The sequence below is a fragment of the Martes martes genome (assembly GCF_963455335.1).
Source record: "Martes martes genome assembly, chromosome: X".
In the NCBI taxonomy this organism is placed as follows: domain Eukaryota; kingdom Metazoa; phylum Chordata; class Mammalia; order Carnivora; family Mustelidae; genus Martes; species Martes martes.
In genome coordinates this window covers 25,074,877-25,101,106 of record NC_137897.1, presented here as the reverse complement: position 1 = coordinate 25,101,106, position 26,230 = coordinate 25,074,877, and the positions used below count along the sequence as shown (strand labels likewise).

Sequence of the window (26,230 nt, the reverse complement as noted above, 5' to 3'; positions counted from 1 at the left end):
ACATCTTTAATGGTTGGAGAACAGGAAATGATGTTCTGGGGGTCAGAAATGACCAAGTACAGATGGGGACATACTGAAGGCAGTAGCAACCAGGACCAGCCAGGCCACAACTGCAGTCACCAATGAAGCTCATCAAGGAAAACCTGCACAGCACATCTATGGGACTCCCCACAAAAGGCTTTAAAGCCCCCCAAGTTCGGGGCAGCAGACAAATGCAAGGGTACGTGTGCTGGACAGGAAGCACTGATATAGCGGCTTTTGTTTTTGTCTCACTGCCGCCATGGTTTCATTCCATAAACAAGGTATTTAAGGGAGTAGTTTGGCCACTGAGATAAGGAGTGTGATGCACCAAGTAACTTCCAGCTACCACAACGAACCTAGAGGAAAATTTGAATGGCCTAGCTGAGGATTCCAGGGAAAAATTTTCAACTGTCCAGGAAATACCTAAAGCAGTACCCAAGGGTGCTTGCTTACCAAGTGGCTAAAAACCAAAGCTTCACAGTACATGCAACTTGCCTGTCTTTCCTACGCTCTGTCATCAAGGATTTTTTTCTTTGAAGAAAGTCCACAGAAAAAAGTACAAAGCTTTAGCTTTCTTTTTCATTAAGGATTACAAGATCTGAGCACTGGGATCCAAATCATCTTTTTAAAGACTCCTTAAAAATCACACTCGTGGAAAGATTTAGCATTCTTTTTTTTTTTTTGAAGATTTTATTTATTTGACAGAGATCACAAGTAGGCAGAGAGGCAGGCAGAGAGAGAGAGGAAGGGAAGCAGGCTCCCCGCTGAGCAGAGAGCCCGATGTGGGGCTCCATCCCAGGATCCTGAGATCATGACCTGAGCCGAAGGCAGAGGCTTTAACCCACTGAGCCACCCAGGCGCCCCAAGATTTAGCATTCTTAAAGAAGGACCTCATCCTACAGAATCAGTGCAGAAAACTTTATTTCTAATTTTAATTCCAAACAAAATTTATAGCAATGGGCTATCTTTCAGAAAGGATCAATCCAATCAAAAACAGTTTCCTTCCAATGAAAACTGTTTTTTACAAAATCCTAAAATGCAAATATAGGTAGTTAAGAAACCTGAGTCAACAGAAAATTATTCAAAAATTCAGAAGAAAGATGAAGAACTAACACAACAAACATGAAATCTAGATCTAGGAAAAGCAATAATTAAAAATACGATGACACAGCAAATGGGAGAGAAGCAACAAATAGAAACATGGTGGGAGGGTTAAAAAAATAGTACCTACAAAGAAAAACAAAAGTGACACCAGAATTCTCCTGCATTTATGTTAAACTTGAATGGAATTCTGAGTGTGAAATGTAAAAACAGACAAATAGTATTAGAATCAGGTTACTGAAACCTCCATGTAATAAAATTATATATCTCACATGACCTAAATCTTCTTTTAGAAGTTTACCAAACATTTACAAAAATAAAAAACTGCAATTTTTAAAGCAATTATACAGGCCACATTTTTCTGACTGTGAAACATTAAATCTAAAAACAAATCAAGCTACCAGAAAGAAAACGAAAAAACTCTTCTAAATAACTTTTGATCAAAAACTGGAATTAAGAATAAAATCAGATTTAGTTCAGGCAAATCCTTAACAAGGGGCGTTGGCAAAGATGTTGTTACCAGACACGAAAAATGCTTTCAACTCCCAGAAAACGAAGCAGAGTAAGACAGTACTCAGTGATTAAAAGAATGTATCTGGGCGCCTGGGTGGCTCAGTGGGTTAAAGCCTCTGCCTTTGGCTCCGGTCATAATCCCAGGGTCCTGGGATGAACCCCGCTCAGCAGGAAGCCTGCTTCCCCCACTCTCTCTGCCTGCCTCTCTGCCTACTTGTGATCTCTGTCTGTGAAATAAGTATATAAAATCTTTTTAAAAAAATAAATAAAAGAATGTATCTGTTGAAAATTTTCTACATGCAAATAAACTGTCTACACCTGTAAGAGAACAAGTTGCACAAAGAAATGACACTTCAGACCTCTATGAAATACATTGCCAGCACAGGATGTCTTTGTGCCCACTCAAACAGTGAAAGAGAAATGTGGAAAATCACAGCTCAGCCCTACGCTGAAAGACATGCTGTATGTAATATACAGCCAGTGTCAAGAGTCCCGGTGAGGTAGAGAGCTGCAGGGAAGAGCTGGATCGGAACTTGAGGTGCCCCGGCTGTCCAGAAGCAGAGGTTCCTATCAAAGCTGTGTAAGCTGAAAAGGGCGTAAAGGAAAGGAACAGGCACCATTCATTTACAGGAGACATTTTTGGAGCACTCCTGGACCCCCAAAATAGCCTCTTTTAGGGTTTGTCTGACACCTGAGGACCCATGTGGCTAAGAGATACGCACACACACAAGTCAGGATGAAGCACAGATGCTCACAGGGTTTAAGGCTCCGGCCGCTTGATACACAGACGCTCAGTGCAGTTCCCAGAGGGGGCCGCTGGGTGGGGCCACTCTCACTGCTTAAAGGGTTGGATGCTGCTGAACACCTTTTGTTCTCTGCCTTTTTTGGTAAAAAGGAGTCCGCCTCAGGTTTCTTTTGGGTATCAAAAATACGTATGAATGTAGATCTTTTGTAAAAGCCGACTGGTGTATCACAAAGTTTTGAAAGGCCAGAGATACCCGTATCCCAAGGCCAGGCTGTGTAACTCCTACGGAAAAGTGTTTATACAAGCCCAGCGCTGGAGAAGGTATGCGGGAATACATACAGGAGTCAAACCCTACAGCTGTCACGTGAGTGGAAAGCTGTTCACCCACGCAAGCCGCTGAGAACTCAGGTACTGAGCCCTACAAGTGAGGAGCCATACCAAAATGAATTACGTGATAAAGTCTGCGCAAAAATGTTGCTTATTCATCCATAATCACAAGCGTTCTGGAGAGAAAACCACTATCCATATGAGGTATGTGATTTACAATTTACAAGTTCTGGCAATCTCGAAATTCATGCAGGGACCGACAGCAGAGAGAAGCCAGCACACTGAACTATCCTGGTCATAGGGACAATGGAGGAAAGTCTTATTGGGTCATATCCATGAACACGCACGTGCAGTTTCTTGTTTTCCTGTCACACACACTTAAGAAAACATACAGAAGAAAACCAGACTGGGTGGTTCTCTGTAGAAGAACTTCAACTCAACAGAAACTGTTGGTCTCCTCAATAAGAAAGCCTGAATAAAGGGGGAAGATACCAGAGTAGGAGGATCCTAAGCTCCTCTCATCCCATGGACACAGTGAAGCGAACAGCTTTGTCCATGCGCCTAACTCTGAAAATGACCTGAAGACTGGCAGACTGTCTCAAGAAAACAGGAAGGCAGAGAGATGCACCTGGGAACCAAATCCCAGGTAAGACTAACCCCAGACAGGAGAAACGTTGCAAGCCCACGGAAACAGGAAGATGAGATCCCACACTGGGCACCCCTGGCACTGGGGACCCACGCTGGGAAGACGAGTCTGCTTGCTTCAAAAACCTGTTGGGTTTAATTTGGGGAGCTTTGACCACCAGTGGGCTCCCCTCTAGGAGAACAGGAAGACAAATAGGAAATGGAGACCCTGCCCTTCAAGAGTCTGAATAAATAACTCCGCCCAAGACACGGCATATATGCGGTGGGCTGAAACTGTCTCGGGGTACTTGTGAAGGTTTAGTGACTCCTCTTAGAACATGTGCTAGAGGGGCAGGGATCTTCAGATGTCCTCAGGAAGAAAAAAGCTGGTGGACACCAATTCTCCTCCACTTCCCCAGCCTAGAGAGCTCTCCCATCTGTTTTTCTAGCAGCACATGCCCTGCCCCAGGATTCCCCTGCAGACTCACCCCATCTAACCCACCTGCCAGAGTGATTGTCCCCCACCCAGAGCAGCTCCTGCCCTGCTGCATCCCACAGGCAGTCCCAGCGGGGACCAGTGCCACTCCAAAGTGACTCCTACCCCAGGGGGAGGTGGGGATAACCCTACACCCAAGTCTCAGTAACCTTGTCTCTTAGCTGGTTGCACAGGAAGCAAACCCTGACCTTGGATGCACCTGCAGCTGTGGCCCAGAGGCTAACTATAGGCATCTTGGTTGACTGTCAGTCCTGCCCACCAAAGAGCTCACAGTGGCCTCAGACCTCTCAACAGTTCAGGGACCAAACCCTGCCCCGTGTACCCACAGCAGGCAAAGGAGCTCATTGCAGCTGGCTCAGCTAAAGAAAACCCATGGCTTCCTCTAACACTTGTGTTGATGCAGCCCACAGAGTGAATACCCCTTGGAGCACCTAAATCTGGTGACCGAGAGGGGAGGGGGTGGCAGGACTGTGCTACAGGGTGCCACAGGACTTCCACTACATGAGGCCACTACTTTCGAGAAACCAACACAGAAACTAAGACAAAATAGAGAGAGGAATCTCTACAAAATAAAAGAACAAGACAAAATCAGAGTGGAACACCTAAATGGAATGGAGATAAACAATATGCTCGATAAAGTTCAGAGTTATGGTCATCAAGATACTCAGTGGACTTGAGAAAAGGGTAGGAGACTTCAGTGAGAACTTCAACCAGGTGATAGAAAGTATAAAAAAGAACCAGAGATGAAGAATTCAATAAATGAAATAAAAAATACATTGAAAAGAATTCATAGCAAATTAGAGGATGCAGAAAAACAGATCAGCAATCTGGAAGACCAAGTAATGGAAATCAACCAAGCTGAAGAGCAAATAGGGAAAGAAGAATAAAAAATGGCAATAGGTTAAATGAACTCAGCAACATCAAGCATATAACATTTGCATTATAGAGGTCCCAGAAAGAGGAGACAGAAGAGGGCAGAAAACTTATTTGAAGAAAAAATAGCTGAAAAGTTTACTAATCTCTGGGGAAGGAAAAGCACAACCAGATCAAAGAGGCAGGGAGAGCCCTCAACAACATCAATCCAAGGAGGTTCACACCAAGACACATAATAATTAAAATGGCAAAAAATAATGATAAAGGGGCGCCCGGGTGGCTCAGTGGGTTAAAGCCTCTGCCTTCAGCTCGGGTCATGATCTCAGGGTCCTGGGATCGAGCCCCACATCGGGATCTCTGCTCAGCAGGGAGCCTGCTTCCTCCTCTCTCTCTGCCTGCTTCTCTGCCTACTTGTGATCTCTGTCAAATAAATAAATAAAATCTTTTAAAAAAATAATGATAAAGATAGAAGTTTACAAGTAGTAAGAGAAAATGAAAACTCAGTTACATACAGGGGAAATCCCATAAGGCTATAAGCTGATATTTCAGCAAAAACTTTGCAGGCCGGGGGGAGGAGTCAAGATGGTGGAGAAGTAGCAGGCTGAGAGGACATCGGGTAGCAGGAGATCAGCTAGATAGCTTATCTAACCATTGTGAACACCTACAAATCCAACGGGAAATCGAAGAGAAGAAGAGCAACAATTCTAGAAACAGAAAATCGATCACTTTCTGAAAGGTAGGACCGGCGGAGAAGTGAATCCAAAGCGACGGGAAGACAGACCCCGGGGGGAGGGGCCGGCTCCCGGCAAGCGGCGGAGCAACGGAGCACAAAATCGGGACTTTTAAAAGTCGGCTCCACTGGGAGACATCGCTCCAGAGGCTAAACCGGGGGGAAACCCAGGCGGGGTCAGCATAACCCCAGGTCCTGCGGGGTCACAGAAGGACTGGGGGTGTCTGAGTGCCACAGTGCTCGCAGGTATTAGAGCGACAAATTATTAATTAATTAACAAATTATTAATTTCAATAATTATTTATTATTTAAATAAAGAAATAAAATTTCATTTAAATATTTATTTATTTAAATTTATTTATTACATAGCTTTGGCCTTAAAGAAATCTGGTTAGAAGCAAGAACAAGACTGCTGGTAAGCAAATAATAGAAAAGGAAAATAATGGCTTCCATGTTTTGTTTTGTTTTGCATTGCTTTATTTTTCATTTATTTTTATTTTTTAATCTTTTTAATTTTATTTATTTATTTTTGTAACATCTTTATTTTATTTTATTTTATTTTTTTCAGTGTTCCAAGATTCATTGTTTATGCACCACACCCAGGACTCCATGCAAAATGCGCACTCCTTAATACCCACTACCATTGGTCTTGTACTGAGAGAGCAGATTTTCAGCTAATAATAATATCTCTGCTGTCATCCTAGTAATGCATGAGATGAGCTACATCTGGTTATCCTTGGATGCTTGGCTCCTAAAAATATATTAAAGTCATCAACAACAAAGGCAAGAACAAATGGGAGAAACAACACTCTATCAACACAATCAGTATAGTGGGGACCATAAACCAGAACAGAGAAGAGCATTCCTCCTATTTGCAAAGCCTTCCCCTTCTTTGTCTGATTGGATCCATCTCCTGCATATTAAACACACCTGGAATCCCAGTGAACACTGTGCAAAGAGTTCAGAAGAAATTATTGATTACAATGCCATTGTTGTGTGAGCTACAATTTTTTTCCTGCCTAAATGCCTAGAAAATCTCAGTGATGCATGGATCCTTTACACTGATTTTTATTTTGTTAGTTTCCTCTGAGCAATTAAAATCTTGGGAAATATTTCTTCATAGGACAATGGAATGGGGACATGATTAGTGGATTTCCCCATTTCTCTGAATTAAAATTCACCCTAAAGCATTGCAACAAGAAATTATAACACTAAATGTTCAAAAAGGAACCAACAATACTAACAATGAAACAAAGAGTTGCTAGCATATATTTATCTCTTCTGAAGCCTGCAATGACAGTAAGTAGCGTAATGATACATGAGAAAAATCTGGAAATGTTCCGAGTACTCCAACAATGTGCAGTACTCACTTCTTGCCTACACAGGTACATCATTCTAGCGATGCTTCCCTCTTCCTTCTGCATATTTTATTTTTCCTACTCTACTGGTTTATTACCATCGGCAAATGCTTCCATTTCAAAGCCATTTCTGACTTGACCTTTGCTTCAAGTGTCTGCCCATTCCTCTGTTGTACATCTCATTGAGAGTGTTATCTATAGTTTCTGCCTATAATGTCTCCTCTATTTCTCATTAGCCCTCTTTAATCGGATTTTTGCCCCATGATAACACTATAACTTTTTTGTCAATGTAACCAGTCAGCCTCCATGTTACTTAATCCAATATCAGGGGCTCCTTGGTAGCTCAGTTGGTTAAGCCTCTGCCTTTCACTTAGGTCATGATCCCAGGGTCCTGGGATGGAGCCCTGAGTTAGACTCCCTGCTGAGCAGGGAGTCTGCTTCTCCGTTTTCCTCTCCCTCTTCCCTGGCTTGTGCGCTCTCTCTCTCTCTCTCACGCGTGTACACAGAAATAAATAAATAAATACAAATCTAAAAAAAAAATTCAATATCAAATCTCAGCCATAATCTTATTATGGAATTTAGAGAATATTCAGAAGCTGGTTCTGAGAGTCAAGAGACAATTGCTCTTCAGCCACTGTGCAGGTTGTTCCCTGATCTTCAACCTTCATGAAAGCTAATGAACTTGGCGCTTTGTGGAGGCTATTGTGCTTTATGAGTTTGCTTATCAATCAGAACCCAAAGCCACTGCTGCAATTTAATCACTGTAGATCTTACAGGCTGGCATCTTGAAGAGGAAGGATTGACTTTCAGACCTACAACTCAGTATGGCAAGGGTACTTCATGGTCAGGCAAGGACAAGGGAAGAAAGAGCTCAGGTTTCAATGCCAGACAGTTGTTGAACCACTCTTTGTACGAAGCAGCAAAACTTGTGTGGTAGAGATTTGTTTGCTTGCTTGCTTATTATTTATGAGTGAAAAGTTTTGACTCCTGTTGAGATGGCAAAATAAATTCATAAGGAAAGGACGATTGAGAGGAGGAGACTGAGAAAGACTATAACTGGGATAGTACTTAATTGATTTTTAGTGTAAGTAGAATTGCTGAAAACATAAGAAAAGAGTCAATCATAGTAGGTAAAACAGACAATTGAAAAAGTGTTATTGTACAAGGAAGGTTCTGTTGGGAATTTGAGAAATACTGTAATCAGTTATGATTTTATTCAGATATGGTCATTAGTCACTAGCCATACTCCCAGGTATATGACACAGGAGAGAGGCCACCACGGAAGCCTGTCAATATAGTTCAAAGGAGGGGCGCCTGGGTGGCTCAGTGGGTTAAAGCCTCTGCCTTCAGCTCAGGTCGTGATCCCAGGGTCCTGGGATCGAGCCCCGCATCGGGCTCTCTGCTCGGCGGGTAGCCTGCTTCCTCTTCTCTCTCTGCCTGCCTCTCTGCCTACTTGTAATCTCTGTCTGTCAAATAAATAAATAAATAAATCTTTAAAAAAAATATAGTTCAAAGGAGTGTGACACTTTGTTTGAAAATATTAGCAAGTCCCTGATAAATCTTCATTCTCTCAGATTTGTTAGTTAAATGATCAAGAGACTTACAGTTTCACGGTAGACATAATTGAACAGAATGGATTATTCTGGCTGAGTCCCAGCAGAATTCAACACGCAGAAAATTCTCCAGAATTTAGATGTAATTGAGTTGACCAATTTGGAATAAATGAAGTCATGAATTGAGCAAGTTTATGCTGAAAATTTTACCACTTGACTGTCTTGCCTTCTTTAAATAATGAAATATCCCCTGAAGCCCTTAAAATGTTACATGTACAAGGAAGGTCGGATTGATTTTATGACGACAAGCAATCACCCAGCCAAAATAATGTGCCTCTGGTCCATTCAACCATATACCTTGTGATACAGGCAGCTCCTTCTGCCTGGGCCACCTTATTTCAACCTCATGTTCAGGGGGCGATAAACCACACAGGAAAAACCTTTTGCTACCATATCTGCCATGCATTGCTTTAGTAATGAGAAGCCATTCCAAAGAACAAAGAAGGCTACCAGAAACATAAAAATGATAATGAGAGAAATGGAAAAAAAATGGTTTAGGTGAGTCAGCTGTTCAGGTGGTGGATAAAGAACAGGATGAAAATCAGAATGAAACTGGCACTGTTGTTCTTAAATACTGTTGATACGGAATCACCAGATCACAAGGATAATGAATCCCAGCTCAGGGGGCTGCCTCTCTTCAAAGGCACCATAAATCCTTCCCCATTTAACCTGAGTTGGAGAAAAAGAAGTCCCGTGATGCTAAAGAAGAACGGAGAGGGGGCACCCTGGTGGCTCAACGGGTTAAGCATGTGACTCTAGGTTTTGGCTCTGGTCATGAGCTCAGAATCTTGGGATGGAGCCCTGAGTCAGGCTCCATACTCAGCTTGGAGTCTGTTTGGGATTCTCTCTCCCCCTTTCCCCCTGCTACCCTTCCTACTCGTGTGCTCTCTCTCGCTTTCTAAAATAAATATATAAAATCTTAAAAAAGAAAAAAAAAGAATGGGGAGAAAAACGGAAACGGTGTGATACATTTATGTAGGCTTTCAATTGCCAGCCTGTGGCTGGATGTCAAGAAATGCTCTTCTTTGCTACCTTTAATGGTCATGTCAAAAAGAAACTTTCTTATTAAACAGTTTTATTGAGATCTAATGTGCATACTATATGATTTGCTCAAACCTCTCTTTGCAGTTAATATTAAGCAGTACTGAATGTCAAGATTTATGTCTTAATTCTATTTTGTATTATATAATCAAATGTCTCCCCCATTCACCTTTCATTTGGTTAATAAATATTTTTACATTCCTTTGATTTTAAAATTGTGAAAATATTTTGCCTTAAATATATTTATTATATTCTGTATATGACAGGTTTCCTCTTTCATTCCATTCTAATAGTCTCTTCTTTTAAATAGATGATTTTAATACACTTATATTTTATATTTTTCTATGCAAATTTCTTTTATAGTTATTTTTTAATTTAAACGATAAATATCTCTTCCTAATTCCAAATTCTTAAGTTATTTTCCCATCCTTTGAACATAACCAGTAAATTAGCATGTTTTACCTACCAACAGAAAACCACACACAGGGGTGCCTGGGTGGCTCAGTTGATTAAGCGTCTGTCTTCTGCTCAGGTCATGATCCCAGGGTCCTGGGATGGAGCCCTGCGTTGGACTCCCTGCTCAGCGGGGAGCCTGCTTCTCCCTCTCCTACTCCCCCACTCCTCCCTCCTTCTCTGGCTGCCTCTCTCTCTGTCCAATAAGTAAATAAACTCTAAAAAAACAAACAAACAAAAAACCACACACACACAACACATATTCTTTTTATGGTTGTCTAGAATTTTAGTTCCACTGAAAATATGAAGTTATTATGTAGTAAACATGCACCATTGGCCAATAGTTCCTGTTTTCTTTCTTTTTTCTTTTTTGTACTTTACCACTATCTTTAAGACAACAAAGATTGTTTTATGTTTGCATCTGTTGCATTTCAGTATTCAGTTTTAATAAAACAAGTAAAACATCTTATAAATTAACAAATTGAATAACTTTCCTTTTCAGTGTGTATGTTGAGGACAACTTTTTCATCAAATTTTTGGAAATTAGAGAATGTATTTGTAGGCAATCCTGAGCTACATTGATGCTATTGGTACTGATTGTACTGTGTCTGTTTTGAGGGTTTTTTTCCCCCCCTCAGGTTTGGAGGCTCCTATTGAGATATTCTCAAGGGCAGAGATTTTTTCCTCAGCTGTGTCCAGTCTACTAACAAGCCCATCAGTGGTGGTCTTTATTTCTATCACAGTGTGTTCTATCTCTAACATTTCTTTTGGGTTCTTAGGGTTTCCGTTTCTCTGCTCACATGGCCCATTATTCTTGTGTGCTGTCTGCTCCATCCATTATAACCCTTAGAATATTAATTACAGTTGTTCTAAATTCCTGATCTGATAATTCCAATAGCCTTACCATGTCTGTTTCTGGTGCTTGCTCTGTCTCTTCAAATTGTGTTCTTTGCCTTTTTGGTATGCTTTGTTTTTTCCTGATAGCCAGACATGATGTACTGGGTAAATAGACCAGCTATAAATAGACTTTTGCAGGGCCTGGGTGGCTCAGTGGGCCAAGCGGCTGCCTTTGGCTCAGGTCATGATGCCAGGGTCCTGGGATCGGGCCCACATGGGGCTCCCTGTTCCGGGGGGAACCTGCTTCTCCCTCTCCCTCTGCTTGCTGCTCTGCCTGCTTGTATTCTCTCTTTGTGTGTCAAATAAATAAATAAAATCTTTTTAAAAATAAATAGACCTTTGGTGTTGTAGTATGAGGTATGAGGAGAGGGGAAGCATTCTATAGTCCTATGATTAAGCCTCATGATATTTTAGTGAGTCTTTTAGTTAATGTATGTCTCTTCTGAACTTTGAACTTCATAAGCATTTCTCAGTTTTGTTTTGTTTGCTTTTTTCCCTTTCCTTTAGGTTGTACAGGATGGCTAGAATGGTCTATACTTGGCTATTTCCCTTCTTTCCCATGGAAAATAAGACTGGCAGGACTTGATTATTTTTCTTTCAGCAGGTGAGCTGGATCTCCTAACACCTAAGCAAGTTAGTTTTCCTTGCGGGCAGGCTTTAAGGGGAAAGCAGTTTGCTCTGGTTCTTTTTCTTTTCAAAATTTTTTAGCTTTCTATCATTGTTTTTATTACTGTGAAAAATTTCAAACATTCACTAAAGTAGAGGGAATAGTATAATAACTTCCAAAATACCGAGCATTTCATCCTCAATAATTATCTACGTTTACCAACTTCAAATTTTCTCCTGCCCCTGACAGAAGCACACGTGGGGGAAGTTTTCTCCATTACTTATTGAGGAAATCTGGTCAAGCTCCTGGAAGTAAATCTGGTGGCGGCCATTTTATGACTCTTCTCCCCAGGAGTTTTTAACTCTCAGAGTTGTTTGTGTCGAGCCTCTAGGAACTCAGCAACTACACTTCTGGTTTTCCTACCCTAATTCTCCTTCAGTGGTGATATCTGCTCGAGTCTCTACTGCAGTAAGTCATAACTCCCGTGTCTTCCTGTGTTTGTCTCTCCAGTGTTGGGGACAGTTGATTTGCTTGCCTGCGTCCTGTTTTCTCTTAGAGAAGCCATGAAGAGTTACTGATTTTTCAATCTGTTTAGTGTTTTCATTTGTTATAACTTAGCAAGAAATTCCAAGTTCTTTACATGTGGAGCTGGGACTGGAAATGAGGGGTTTTTTTTTTTTTTGATTAATAGATTATATTTTAGACTAGTTTTGGGTTATAGAAAAAAGAAGCAGAAACTGTGAATTTGCTATATATCCTTTTCCTCCACATATAGTTACCCATGTTAGTGATTTCCTGTATTAGTGTGATACTTTTGCTAAAATTGAATCATTAAATGTAAGTGGTTAGACCATTTTCTTTCATGCAAGCAATGAATGAGAGTTTCTGTTGCTCCACATTTTCATCAGTATTTTGGTGTTGTCAGTGTCTTGGGTTTTAATCATTCTAGATGCGCAGTGGTATCTTGTTGTTTTAATTTGCAATTCCCTAATGCCCTAAGATACGGAAGAGCTTATCATGTGCTTTCATTTGCCCTTTATTTTTTCTTCTCAACTTGAGCATCTTTTATGTACTTTTTTTTCTTACTATGTTAGCAAGGACTTCCAGTACAATGCTTAGTAAGGGCAGTGAAAGGAGATCACTTTGCCTTATTGATGATCTTAGGGGGCAATTATCTGGTTTCTCACCATTAAATGGGATATTAGTTTTAATTTAAAACAACCTGATTACTTTCCCCTCTATTTTTAGTTGGAAGTTTTTTGGTTTTTTTTTAATTATTAATTGTATTGCATTTTTCAGATAATTCTTCTGTATCAATACAATTTTTCATGTCTAACATGTTGTGATGGATGATAATAATTAATTTTAAAATGTTGATACAGCCTTATATACCTGGAATCCCTCCCACTCGTTCATGGTGTATAATCATTTTCAGACAGGGTTGGATTTTATTTACTAATGTTTTGTTGTAGGCTTTTATATCTGTTTTCATGAAACATCTTGGTTTGTAGTTTTTTTTTCATGTTGCCATCCAGTTTTGTTATGGAGTAAAACTGACCTCACAGGATGACTTAGGAAGGGTTTGCTAGCTGTTTTTTGGGTAGATTGTAGAGAACTGGTATCAGTATTATTGAAATGTTTGTCAGAATTCACTAGTGAAGCCACCTGAAACAGGTAATTTCATTTAGGAAGGTTGTTAATCACTGAATTTGTTGTTTTAATAGAGATCTATTCAGATTCTGCATCTTCTTGTGTGAGTTTCTTTAGGTGATGACTTTGAGGGAATGTTTTATTTCATCAAGTTATCAAATTTGTGGGCATGGAGTTGTTAATAATATTCATTTACTAATGTTGCAATGTTCATGGAATCAGTAGTGATGGTCACTTTCCAACTTCTGATATTTGTAATTTGTGTCTTCTCTTGTAATTTTTTTTATTTGGTAACCTGACTAGAGGCTTATAAACTTTATTGTTAAAGAAAACTGAAAAATTAGTGGTCCATAGTTTGTTTTGGCAAAGTGAAAAGTGTTAACCTGGTTAAAGCAGGAGGTAGAAAATACACCTAGTGAAGCTGCTTTGGGAGAACAAGTTTGAGACAGAATATTAATACTGCAGGGATATTACTAATTTCATCTTATTAATGACTATATGAAGTTGAATTCAAAAAGGAGTCTAACTGTTGGCAATCAGGGACTCACTGAAAGAAAACACAGATTTTCTAAAACAATCAGCATGGAAATTTGTGACTGTCTTTTTATAAAATCATAACAGATTAGTTTGAGAAGGGCAGTGAATAACATTTTGCTACTCACAGTGCTATCTTGGGCAAAGAGAACACAAAAGGAAGCATGTTTATAAAATTCACTTGTAATATACATGCATTATTTAGTTCTTAGGGAATTTTTTCATATGGGCATTCCATTTCAAATTTCCTATAAATCGGTCAAATTAACAGAGCCTAGAAAAATTGAACCAACTATCTGAGTTACAACCATCCAGCAGAATTCACATAACATGAGTTAAAATTAAATGTTATTTTTCTAATTCATGGAGAATTTTCTTAATTTCTGCAGCAGAAAAGAAGTTGTGCAGTACAGGATGAGGGACAAAGAACCATTAAAACTGTTATTTCTCTACAGAAATTCTAACCTTCCCAATATTTTACGTATACTGTGCATTTTTTGTCATTAAAAAGTGCTATCACACTGGGTACATCTGATCTTCATAATGTGAGTTAGACCAAATTTCTCGACTCAAAATTATAGTAATTTTCTAGCTCCTAGGAAAGATGAGGAAAGACCTAGGTCTTTGGATAATACGGTTAGTATTTTTTATTACACTAACTTATTTTGAAATGTGTTATGCAGTAACTATGTAATTTTACCTGGTTTATACTTATATTAGTCACTTAAAAAGCAATACAAGAAATTAAAACATTCTTCAAAGAAATACTGTTAACTTCTTCATTAGTTTGAGAAGACAATAAATCATTCAGAAACCAGACTATGTGTGGTCATAAAAAGCACGTAGATCACCTTGAATTTTAGAAAATATCACTGCATCTGGCTTCCTGATTTGTATCATGACATTTAAGATACAAAGGAAATACTAATGTTTCCTTCTGCTCTGCATCACATATTCTGATGTTTGATTTTATTTTCATTTGTTTTCACCTCCAAGATTTACATATCCTCTGATATCCTTATATAGATTAAAATCTTTTAGATGACAAAACCTTTTTTTTTTAGTTTTTTTTTTTCAGTGTTCCGAGGTTCATTGTTTATGCACCACACCCATTCACCATGACTTTAAGAACAAATGGTAGATGTGTAAAATTTTTGATTCATTAAGTGACCAAATAAATATAACTTTCACTTTTCTTACCAAAATTTGTGTTTAATTTTGTTAAAATGGTACTAGTATATGCAGAGGCTAAACTTAAATTGTATTGATTTCTATGCATGAGAATTTTTCTTCTGATTAAGGAGTACTAAATGAATAGCCCTTCTTGTGTTCTATATTGACTTTTTTGGAGATTATCTATTACTATAGTATGTATGTATCTATCAGACAAAAATAAAAACACAGTTCTAACCTCAGAGTTCTTACATTATAGAATGATTTTAGTAAAAGGTGGGTATGTGGATGGCTGGTATTATTAATAAAAACTTTTAAAGGAAACTTATAAAATTCATTTATTCTCCAAGAAGGAAGTAATTTCACTCTGCTTTATATTAATGAAATTTAATTTCATGCTTATCCAAAAAGCTCAAACCTGTCAGTGAAAAAATGTCTTCAGCCTAATTAATGTCAAAATTTGGAAATGTGCAGTCTATGCTTTGAATACTGATATTTCTGGTTAAGAATAACAAAAGTAAGACTTAGTAGAATTTAAGAGGCAATATATTACCTTTTAGTTTCAAAAAATATTGATCCATACTCGAAACTTTTATATAAGTCTTCAGTGCTGCACCATTGCTACTTAAATCCATTTACAAGTTACTATATCATTGCTCCATTCTAAGAGGAGGTAATTTGCCCCTATTCCCTATAATCCAAAATGTAATAGTTCACTTGAAGATTGTTGAGTAACCCCTGAGGGTTTACTCCATGCAATCTCAGAATAATCATGATTTCAACAGCAGGAGACATCTATATAGATATTCAAGTCAATTTTTTTCCAAATTTTTCTTCAGAATGAATAATGGATTTATGTGTATATAAACAGTTCTCACATGAAAGCTTAACATAATGTTTTAACTACTAAAATATTCCATTGTGCTGAACAAATTGTTTTTGTTTTGTTTTTTTGTTTTCTGTAATTGGGTACTACAATGTTTTCCAGACTTCTTTTCTCTAAACACTATCAAGTCCAAATCTTTCCCGTGCATTGGCTTTTCTAGTTGGTCCATGTTTTTGCCTTTGATCCTAAGAGTCCTGTTCTGCTTTCTCTAGAATTTAGGGATGTCTGCTTTATCCTTAAAATCCAATTTAATTAAATTCAAAACTCCTATATTGAGTTAGGAACTGTGTTCAGCTCTGAGGCCAAGTAGGATAACAGTCCCCTATGAGTTTTCCTTGGGAGTGGACAAAAGAATATGAAAGGAGGCATGGAAACAAATAATTATTATAAGTTAGAGATGTAACAGAGTCAGGAAAATACTTGCTTTATGTGACTAAAAGATAACAGTGCTACTACCCAACATAAGAAAGTTTTCATGTTTATGTGCTACCAATAACCATCTGATTGTCTTATATAAAGCCATAATCTATAAATCTATATAATATCCCCAAACTTAATTTCATTATGTGTTACGTTGTTTCCTTACTTTCTCCAAGTATTACAGTTTTAAATATATCATTTAATTTCTTAAGCAATTCCTAAGAGTACAACATACTTTAATAAATGGGTCAAGAACTATTTTTATGGTCCTCTTTGAAGCCAAGAGTGTGAAATCATCTCTCTTCCGTGACTCTGAAAGTTCTGAGAAAGCATTACAGATGAATTAGAAACCCCACATATGTACCATAGTTTCCTGATAGTAGAGAGATCACACTGAAAATGGAGATCAGCTGCTACATTTAATTCTGGAAAACCTCAGATAATATTGATATTGACGAGAGTTGGAGATACATGTCTGTGTGTGTGTGTGTGTGTGTGTATTTATGTATATATATGGAAAACATGAGAATGAGAGCCTTAAATGATTATTATGTGGCTTGTTGTGGTGGTTGTTGTTTGGTCTTTGTAATATCTTATTTTCAAAATACCATTCTGGTTCTTATTTCCTTAGCTATTAAAATATTATTTTCTGGTATAATTTGACTTGAGGACTATTGACTTACTGAACTAGCTATATGATCTTGGATACACTGTTAATTACCCTGGTAAGACTGAAACATGTTGACTTGTTCCTGATCATGGGTAAGGTGGTCTGTATTTCAACATCAATTGTGGTTTCAGCCATAGCTTTTGGTTTCAATTTTGTTTTTGAGATTTAATTTATGAGGTTGAGAAAATTTACTAGTATTCTTAATTTACTGAGCGGTTTTATCATGAATGTATATTGCATTTTCTCAAGTGCATTCGCCACATCTTTTGCATTTAGCATAAAATATTTCTCCTTTAATTTTAACAGAATAAATTAAATATGTAGAAGGGTTTTTTTTTTTTTTATGTTGACAACTTTGACTTTGGGATTATTTTGTTCAACTAGCTTCTTCAAGATTTTTTTTTAAAGTAATCTCAATACCCAATATGGGGTTTGTACTCACAACAAGAGTCACATGTTCCACCCACTGAGCCAGCTAGGTGTCCCTTAATGTGGAAGTTTATGTCATATACTGGACTCCTTTTTCCTTTTTCTTTATTTCATTTAATGTTGTAAATCTAAGCACTGATTTAGCTTATGAGACAACTTTTAATAAATTGTGTTTTCATCAATTATTTTTGAGTTTTTTTTAAAAAAAATTTAGACCCATGATCTATTAGAAATAGATTGTATAATCTTCAAGCATGTGGAAATTTTCTAGATTTATACTACTTAGTGACTTAGAATTGGATACTACTGTAGTACAGAACAAATTCTGTACAAATTCTAACAAAATGTGACCTGTTTTATGGCTCAGTATATGGCTTTTATCACTGAGTATTTCCAGTACTTTTGAGAGAAACGTATATTTTACCAATATTTGGTGTGATGTTATAGAATATCAATTAAGTCAAAATGGTACAGCTCTTCCAATCTGCTGTATATTTACTGACTTTCTTTGCCTAATTAAAAACTGGAGGAAGGATATTAATGAGCCAACTACTAATTTATGAAGAGGTTTTTAGTTTTGTTTTTTTGAGATTGTTGTATTTACCATATATTTATTCTTCTAGGCATTGCTATCTATTCAGAATTAGTTTTCTATATGGCATCTTTTCTCTTCAGTCTAAAGAAATTCTTTTAACAGACTTTATTTAGTAGGTCTTCTGGAGGTAAATTCTTCCACATTTGTCTAAAATGTATGCATTCATTGATCTTTATCTGCTATTTACAGTTCTCTTGAAAGCCCCCGAAAATAAATTTAATGCCTAATGTGAGTTTTTTTTAATCATAGCATTTCCATTCAGTGCTTTTGAAAATTTCTGTCTCTTTATTGAAAAGTATTATTTATTCCCTCATGTTGCTTACTTCTTATTTAACATGTTACTCATAATTACCTTAATCCATTTCTGATAATTCCAACATCTGTACATTTCTGGGGCTGATAGCATTATTATGATAGTAATATGTTTTCACATTTCTTAATATTTCATTAAATGTGAGATACCTTGTATAAAAAAACTGATAAAAATTGTTTCCCATAAAAATGAAACTGTTTCATCTGCTGAGTTACTTATCTGGGACTGAAGGATTGAGTGCCTGATGTATAGTGTAAGGCTCAGCCACCTGTTAACTGTCTCCTGTTCCTCTACATACATACTTACTCTACCAGCCCCCTTGCTGTCCCTTGACAACAAGTGACCCTTACTTCTCCTGCTTCAAATCCAGGGACAGACGGTCATTTTCCATGTTTAGATTTCAGCTGTTTCCCTCTTAACAGCATTTAAGGAGGTTTCTTCCTCCTCTCATTTCTCTGTTAAAGGTTAAATCCACCATGGATCTCATCTAGCAGGGGACTTGTTACTTTTTTCTGTTCACAGATCTATTTTCTAATGGCATAAAATAACTATGATTTTGAGTATTATTTTTCTTGAAATAATTACTGAGTCTTAAGTGGTACTCTTTAGTGATTCTTTACTAGCCTGGTACTATTTTTAAATGGCACTTGGAGATCTGGCCTTAAATTAGTTGTACTTGAAACTACTGTGAAAATCAGTGTATCAGTACTTGTGCTAAAATACCCACTGTGGGTATTTTAGTCGCCCCTAACTGTGTCCCCAAAATTATAGTTTCCCTGAGCAAACTGTTGGAAATGGAAGAAGATAAAGGAAAAGATCATGTAACATGTATACTGAGAAATACAGGTTTATGTTTTCTAAGGAATCAGGTAATAAGTCTTCCCAACTGAGTCTAGTACAGAGTATGCAAGTTTGGGGCCACTCCATATAAACATTCATTCCTGCTATTAGAGTAAAAATGAGAATGAGTCATCTTATAGGAGGTAATTGAGTGGACAATTCTTATATCTTGCCAAGTACATATTAATTGAATTATTCTGATTATATACTATGCAAATGAAAAAATGGACAATCACCAAAAAACAACAACAAACATATAAAGGACATTGGGGTTTATCTGCTTGACCAGTAAAAAGACCTGTCGATCTGAAAAGAGGGAGCCAGGCCATACTTTAGAAAAGATAGTTGATTAATAATCAGAAGACAACTTATCCCATTGTTGTATTTTTACTTTTGTTTCCCTTGCCTCAGGAGACATATCTAGAAAGAAGTTGAAGTAGCCCATGTCAGAGTTTACTTTCTGAGTTCTCCTACATTACTTCCATTGTTTTCCTATGGTTTTATGTCTCACATTTATGTCTTCAACCCATTTTGAATTAATTTTTGGGTTTGATATAAGAAAATGGTCCACTTTCATTCTTTTGCATGTTGTTATTAAGTACTTTGTCAAAATAAAAACTTCTGCACAGTGACGGAAACAACAAACTAAGGCAAATTATAGAATAGGGTAAGATATTTGCAAGTAACATATTTGATAAAGGGTTAGTATCCAAAATATATGAAGAAGTTAAGAAACTCAAAACCCCCCAAATGAATAATCTAATTTAAAAAATGGGCAGGAGACATGAAGACCCTTCTTCCAAAGAAGACACACAAATGGCCAACAGGTGCATGAAAAGATACTCAACATCGCTGATCATTAGGGATATACAAAACTACAATCAGCTATCAACTCGAACCTGTCAGAATGACTAAAACCAAGAAAAGATGAAATAACAGGTGTTGGCAAGGATGTGGGGGAAGGGAAACCCTCTTGCATTATTGGTGGGAGTGTAAAATGGTGAAGCCACTCTGGAAAACAGTATGGAGTTTGGTCAAAAGTTAAAAATAGAACTACCACACAATTCAACAATTTTACTACTAAGTATTTACCCAAGGAATCCCAAAACACCAATTCAAAGGGATACATGGAGCATTATCTATGATAACCAAATTACAGAAACAGTCCAACTGTCTGTCAACTGATGAATGGATGAAGGGGTGTGGTGTGTGTGGTGTGTGTGTGTGTGTGTGTGTGTGCAATTTCATTATTTTTATGGCTGAGGAATCAGTGGGAATTACTCAGCCATAAAAGAAATGAAATCTTGCCATTCACAGTGATGTGGATGGAGCTACAATACATAATACTAAATGGAATAAGCCAGTCAGAAAGAGACAAATACTGTATGATTTCAGTCACGTGTAGAATTTAAAAATCAAGTGAGCGGGCACCTGGGTGGCTCAGTAGATTAAGCCTCTGCCTTCAGCTCAGGTCATGATCTCAGGATCCTGGGATCGAGCCCTGCATTGGACTCTCTGCTCAGCGGGGAGCCTGCTCTCCTCTCTCTCTCTCTCTGCCAGCTTCTCTGCCTACTTATGATCTCTGTCAAATAAATAAATAAAATCTTTTAAAAAATCAAGTGAGCAAAAGAAAAGGAGAGAGAGATGAGAGAGAGAGAGAGAAAGACCAAGAGACAGACTCTCAACTATAGAGAAAAATGAATGATTACGAGTGGGGATGGGTGAGATAGGTGATGAGGATTAAGGAGGGCACTTGTCATGATGAGCACAGGGTATTTCACAGAAGTGTTGAATTGCTATATTGTACACCTGCAACTAATATTATACTGTATGTTAACTAGCTGAAATTTAAACAAAAACTTAAATTCATTTTTATGTTACTTTTTAAAGTTCATAATAGAACACAAATTCACGAAATTCAAGCAAAAATTCATAAGGAAAGAACAGAGATGAGAGGAAAAGAATGTAAGACAAAAAGGAAGTGAGTGTGTCTGTTAGCCATTTGTATGTTGTCTTTGGAGAAGTGGCTACCAGACGCATGAAAAAATGTTCATCATCATTAGCCATCATGGAGATTCAAATCAAAGCCACATTGAGATACCACCTTACACCAGTTAGAATGGCCAAAATTAACAAGAGAGTAAGCAATGTGTGTAGGAGAGGATGTGGAGAAAGGGGAACCCTCTTACACTGTTGGTGGGAATGCAAGTCAGTACAGCCACTTTGGAAAACAGTGTGGAGATTTCTTAAGAAATTAAAAATAGAGCTACCCTGTGACCCTGCAACTGCCCTACTGGGTATTTACCCCAAAGATACAGATGTAGTGAAAAGAAGGGTCATCTGTACCCCAATATTCATAGCAGCAATGGACACGGTCGCCAAACTGTGGGAAGAGCCAAGATGCCCTTCAACAGAGGGATGGACAAAGAAGATGTGGTCCATATACACTATGGAGTATTATGCCTCCATCAGAAAGGATGAATACCCAACTTTTGTATCAACATGGACAGGACTGGAAGAGATTACGCTGAATGAAATAAGTCAAGCAGAGAGAGTCAATTATCATATGGTTTTGCTTACTTGTGGAGCATAAGGAATAACATTGAGGACATTGGGAGAAAGAGAGGAGAAGGGAGTTGGGGGAAATCGGAGGAGGAGACAAACCATGAGAGACTGTGGACTCTGAGAAACAAACTGAGGGTTGGGGGGGTGGTGGAGGGTTGGGTGAGCCCGGTGGTGGGTATTAAGGAGGGCAGGTATTGCATGGAGCACCAGGTGTGGTGCATAAACAATGAATCTTGGAACACTGAAAAAATAAAGTTTAAATAAAGAGAAGTGAGTGAATAAAGCAAAATTTAAATTATTTAGTAATAAAATGATGTATTAATGTAGTTATTATAAATGGGGCAGAAATTGAGCTTTAAAAAGTCAAAAAGACAATAACCATTGAAAATAATGAGGAAGAAAAACATGGTTGCCAAGATGGTAATATTTCCAGAATAAGAGTTTTTTCAATGATAGATGATAGAACAACTGGAACAGACAAATGGTGTACTTTGTAGAGATTACTTAAAAAATAAAATCATAGGGGCTCCCGGGTGGCTCAGTGGGTTAAGCCTCTGCCTTCAGCCCAGGTCATGATCCCAGGGTCCTGGGATCGAGCCCCGCATCGGGCTCTCTGCTCAGCAGGGAGTCTGCTTCCCCCTCTCTCTGCCTGCCTCTCTGCCTGCTTGTGATCTCTGTCAAGTAAATAAATAAAATATTAAAAAAATAAAAAAATCATAATTTTGAGATGAATATAAGGTTTTAAGATAGCTTTTTATTTTTTTGTAATAATAATCTTATTGTATTTTAGAACATTTTAACCACAGAAAGGATAAAGTAAGAAGTACTGTTATCATGCAGAAATAATCATGGTTTTCAAGTACAAAATTCTACAAAATTGTCACCATATCAAATTTATATTTTCAAAAAGAAATTACTCTAGTTTTATAATCAACATAATAAAGACTGTTTTGTTCACTATTCAGAACCTAAAACAATAGCTTCGATATAGTAGTTGTTACTAAACATTTATAAACAGTTTTTGTTTAAAGGACTATCATTTATAAAAACAAAAAAGGAAAACACATCTATAATCACAGTGCAGCTATACTCAGTGTTTATTTTTGATCTACATCTTCCTAAACTTTTATCATGAATGTTTATGTATATTTAAAATGATAGTGTATCTACCCTACAATGCATATTTAATATGATTTGAATATATTTCTCAATCCTTCTTAGCAGAATATTTCGAGATTCTCAAAGCCCAAGCTGGGTTGAAAGAGGGGATGTTTAGCTCCAAACTGTAGTAGAGTCAAAGTATTTGAGGAGCTAAACAAAAACCATCTTCCTCTGATCTTGCGCGTGCTTGAAAATGAAATCTGTTGTTTCACTAATATCAAATCTTAGTTTAATAGTAGGTAGTAACTTAAAACTTTTCTCTGTCAACAAAGAATGATTTGGGCTATTTCCTGAGTATATACCTCATCTAAACAAGTGCAGCAGGGCACACAGTATTTTACCTAAATCAATGAAATAATGTGTGTACCAGAGAGGTGACCTTCACTTGTTTTTTCCATAAAGTATTACTCAGAGAAATTCTATTAAATATTTTCTACCCATCTGTGTAGCATTATATTTTTGGTACAAATAGTCCTAGAAACCTACACTTTAGTCTATTTGGCCCAATGATAGTGACACTTAAAAAATTAGAATTGTTAGGTTTATTTGAAATTATTATCTGCATGTAGCAACATTTAGACTTTTACTTTTTTTTTTTTTAGATTTTATTTATTTGACAGAGAGAGAGAGAGAGAGAGAGAGATCACAAGTAGGCAGAGAGGCAGGCAGAGAGAGGGGGAAGCAGGCTTCCTGCTAAGCAGAGAGCCCGATGTGGGGCTCGATCCCAGGACCCTGACATCATGATCTGAGCTGAAGGCAGAGGCTTAACCCACTGAGCCACTCCGGTGCCCCTAGACTTTTACTTTTAAACACAAATCTGGGTGAACTCAAGATCAGTTGGTTAAGCAACTGTCTTCCACTCAAGTCATGATTTCGAGGTCCTGGGATCCAGCCCTGCATCGGGCTCCTTGCTCAGTGAGGAACCTGCTTCTCCTTCCTCTGTGTGTTTGCTTGCTTGCTTGTCCTCTGCCTCTCAAATACATAAATAAATCTTTTTTAAAAATTAGAAAGCAACAACAATAAAAAAAAGCCAATACCTTCTGTGAGGCCGTCTCATGATCTCTAAAAATGCAAGGATATAAATCTCGGGTTAGAAAAACCTGAAAGCTAGTTCTTACATTTTTTAGTGCTGTTATTTCATGTGTGTGTAATGTGTGTGTGTGTGTGTGTGTGTGTGTGTGATGCAAATTAAAATTATACAAAAATACCTGCTATTACATAATATGTATGTAAAATTGTATGTACATGATATGCATGATATTTAGGTGGCATGACACCTAAATATCATGGTTAACTTTACTGGGGGATAAAAAATGAGAAGTCTCCTATATATAAAATACTTGTTGATTGACAGGCCACATATCTGAAATTTCAGCAGTAAAATATTTTTCATTTGGGTTAAAGTGCATTTTCCAAAACTTCTACCAAAACCAATTTACTGTTGCTCAGGTTCCCCCGCCATAATAATATATTAATAAATAATGAAAATTACCATGGATTAATTTATTTTAGTTTTATTTAGCAAGCGCTTGATGGGTGAATGGTATACTGTGTAAGAAACAGTATCTGATAAATGTGCAATGTCATAGTCACATAACAAATATTATAGTGATAAGAAAAAAAGGATTGCAAAGAAGTGTCTATCAGGAACTGAGATTTATGCCCAAGCTTTGTTTTGAGAAACAGCACAAATACACTAGGGTATACCTTCTGTCCATACAACACACACGTGTGTGTGTGCATATGTTTACACATGTGCTTATGTGTGTGTACACATACTTTTGATATTTCTTAAAATCATCTAAAATTCTATACAAATGTGTAAAATGTAGGTCAGTTAAATTCAACAGGGGATATACTTTTGTATTAATATATACATCTAGTCTATTAACATCTGAACTCAAAGAATTTTATAGTCACTAAATGTTAGCATAATCAAAAATAAAACCACTTTAAGAAGATGAGACTTATATACAGATGATTCTAACATTAGTTTATCCATAAACCCTTAGGCTTCAGAGTTTTAATACTGATTTTTCAAATAAGCAAATTTTTTATGGAAAAAGAATTCAATTTATTTCCTATTTTTAAAAAGTGTAAAAATTTTAAAAAGGGCCTTGGGTATAAAATCTAAATGTCTTCAGTGTGATCAGTCAGGAGCTTAAAATGTCACCCTTTGCAACCTTCATCATTAATTAGTGTTTGGTGCAAAGAAAGCAGGTACCAGGAGACCCTCCTGTATCAGGCAAAATGACAGCTTCCCAAGGATGAAGCCTCAGCCTTGTGTGAGGAAAGGGGTGGGTAGCAGGAAGGAATGGGGGAAGAACTGAGGGGGAGGCTGGGACCCTTATGTACTGAGATCTATGCTGGGAAACACTTTAATGTGCAAGAGGGAGGATCTGTCTTCTTAACTGCTCAACACAAGTGGCCTGAGGCCTGTCCTAGGTAAGTTAAACTGTTTCCTGTGCATAGGGCCAACCCCCAACCCACAGAGGCACAAATGTAGCCTCTACGAGGAGGGAAAAGCATCCACCAATGTAGCAAGAATTGGTTACCTTTGGCGTTGGTGACCTTGTGCAGGCATAAAGAGTCCTGGTAGAAGGGAGGATCACCCAGTCTCACAGCTGTCCATTTGCAGAAGTAACCATATAACACTGCCATGCTAGTCTCCGGAATACAGAGTTTGAAGTCCCTTTCTCCTGACAAATTTATGCTGGAATTTTTCCAGCGTAAAGTCATGACCCAGACATGAAGGAAGATGCTGGGGGCAAAGAACACAGCTGTGAGGAGGGCGGTCCCTTTGAACTTATGGAATACAGAGTTGCCCAGTGCCGCCTCCTGATGGCGCATGGGAGAAGAATGAGGCCCAAAGACGTTGGTTGCAAGAGAAAGGGAGCTGGGGACGACAGTAGAAAAGACTGTCGCCCCCTGCTCCATTCTCTTAGGACTGACTTGTTTGTGCCTCATTCTTCTCCTGTGTCCGTCAGAAGGCGACAGCCCAGGCCAGCCTGGAACACAAAGGTGTTGGAGAACAGAAGGAAAATGATGCTGATGTTGAAGAGAATTGTAGTATCCTGGATAATGAAAAACATCAGGATGATGGAGCCATTTAGAGTAGTTCTGCAAAGGAATTAATAGATCCTAGGACAGTAGCAGGAACTGCAGGTTGAACACCAGGCTATAGTCACTGGTCTGGAGCATTTTCCTTTTGTTCAATTTGGCCCCCAGGGGCACGTTCCACATTTTCCCAGAAAACAGCACCTAGATTTCCCCCTAGCAGGGAGGGAGAAGCACTAGTGCATCAGAATCAGAGCTGTTTCCCTAGCTCTAAGGGGATTCAAAGACCCCCTACATTGCTTGTCACAGGGATGTCATCCTGGCTTCCGGAAACTGTTTTTAAATCCCGGAAGTAGATGGCGGTTGCAGGCTCCACCTGAGTTGTGCTAGCTGGTGGTCCTCCTTTCTCCTGCAGTACTCTGTGGCCAGTCCGGCTGCCTTGTTTAGACCCCTGCTTACCTGGGCCCTCTCCCCTCCTTTCTTTTTTTTTTTTTTTTTTTTTTTTTTTTTTTTTTTTTTTTTAAAGATTTTTTTTATT

General features: G+C 38.0%; 1 pseudogene across 1 annotated transcript in view; it reads right to left on the bottom strand.

Moving 5' to 3' along the window:
• LOC308337314 (transmembrane protein 138-like) overlaps window positions 1-25,836 on the bottom strand; it is a 32,176-nt pseudogene extending 6,340 nt beyond the window's left edge. Inside the window, exons 1-2 of the transcript in view lie at window positions 25,644-25,836; window positions 25,191-25,470 (exon numbers count right to left, since the gene is read on the bottom strand). The product of the transcript in view is annotated as a transmembrane protein 138-like (transcript). The remainder of the gene's footprint in view (window positions 1-25,190; window positions 25,471-25,643) is intronic.
• Between the last annotated feature and the right edge of the window lie 394 nt (window positions 25,837-26,230).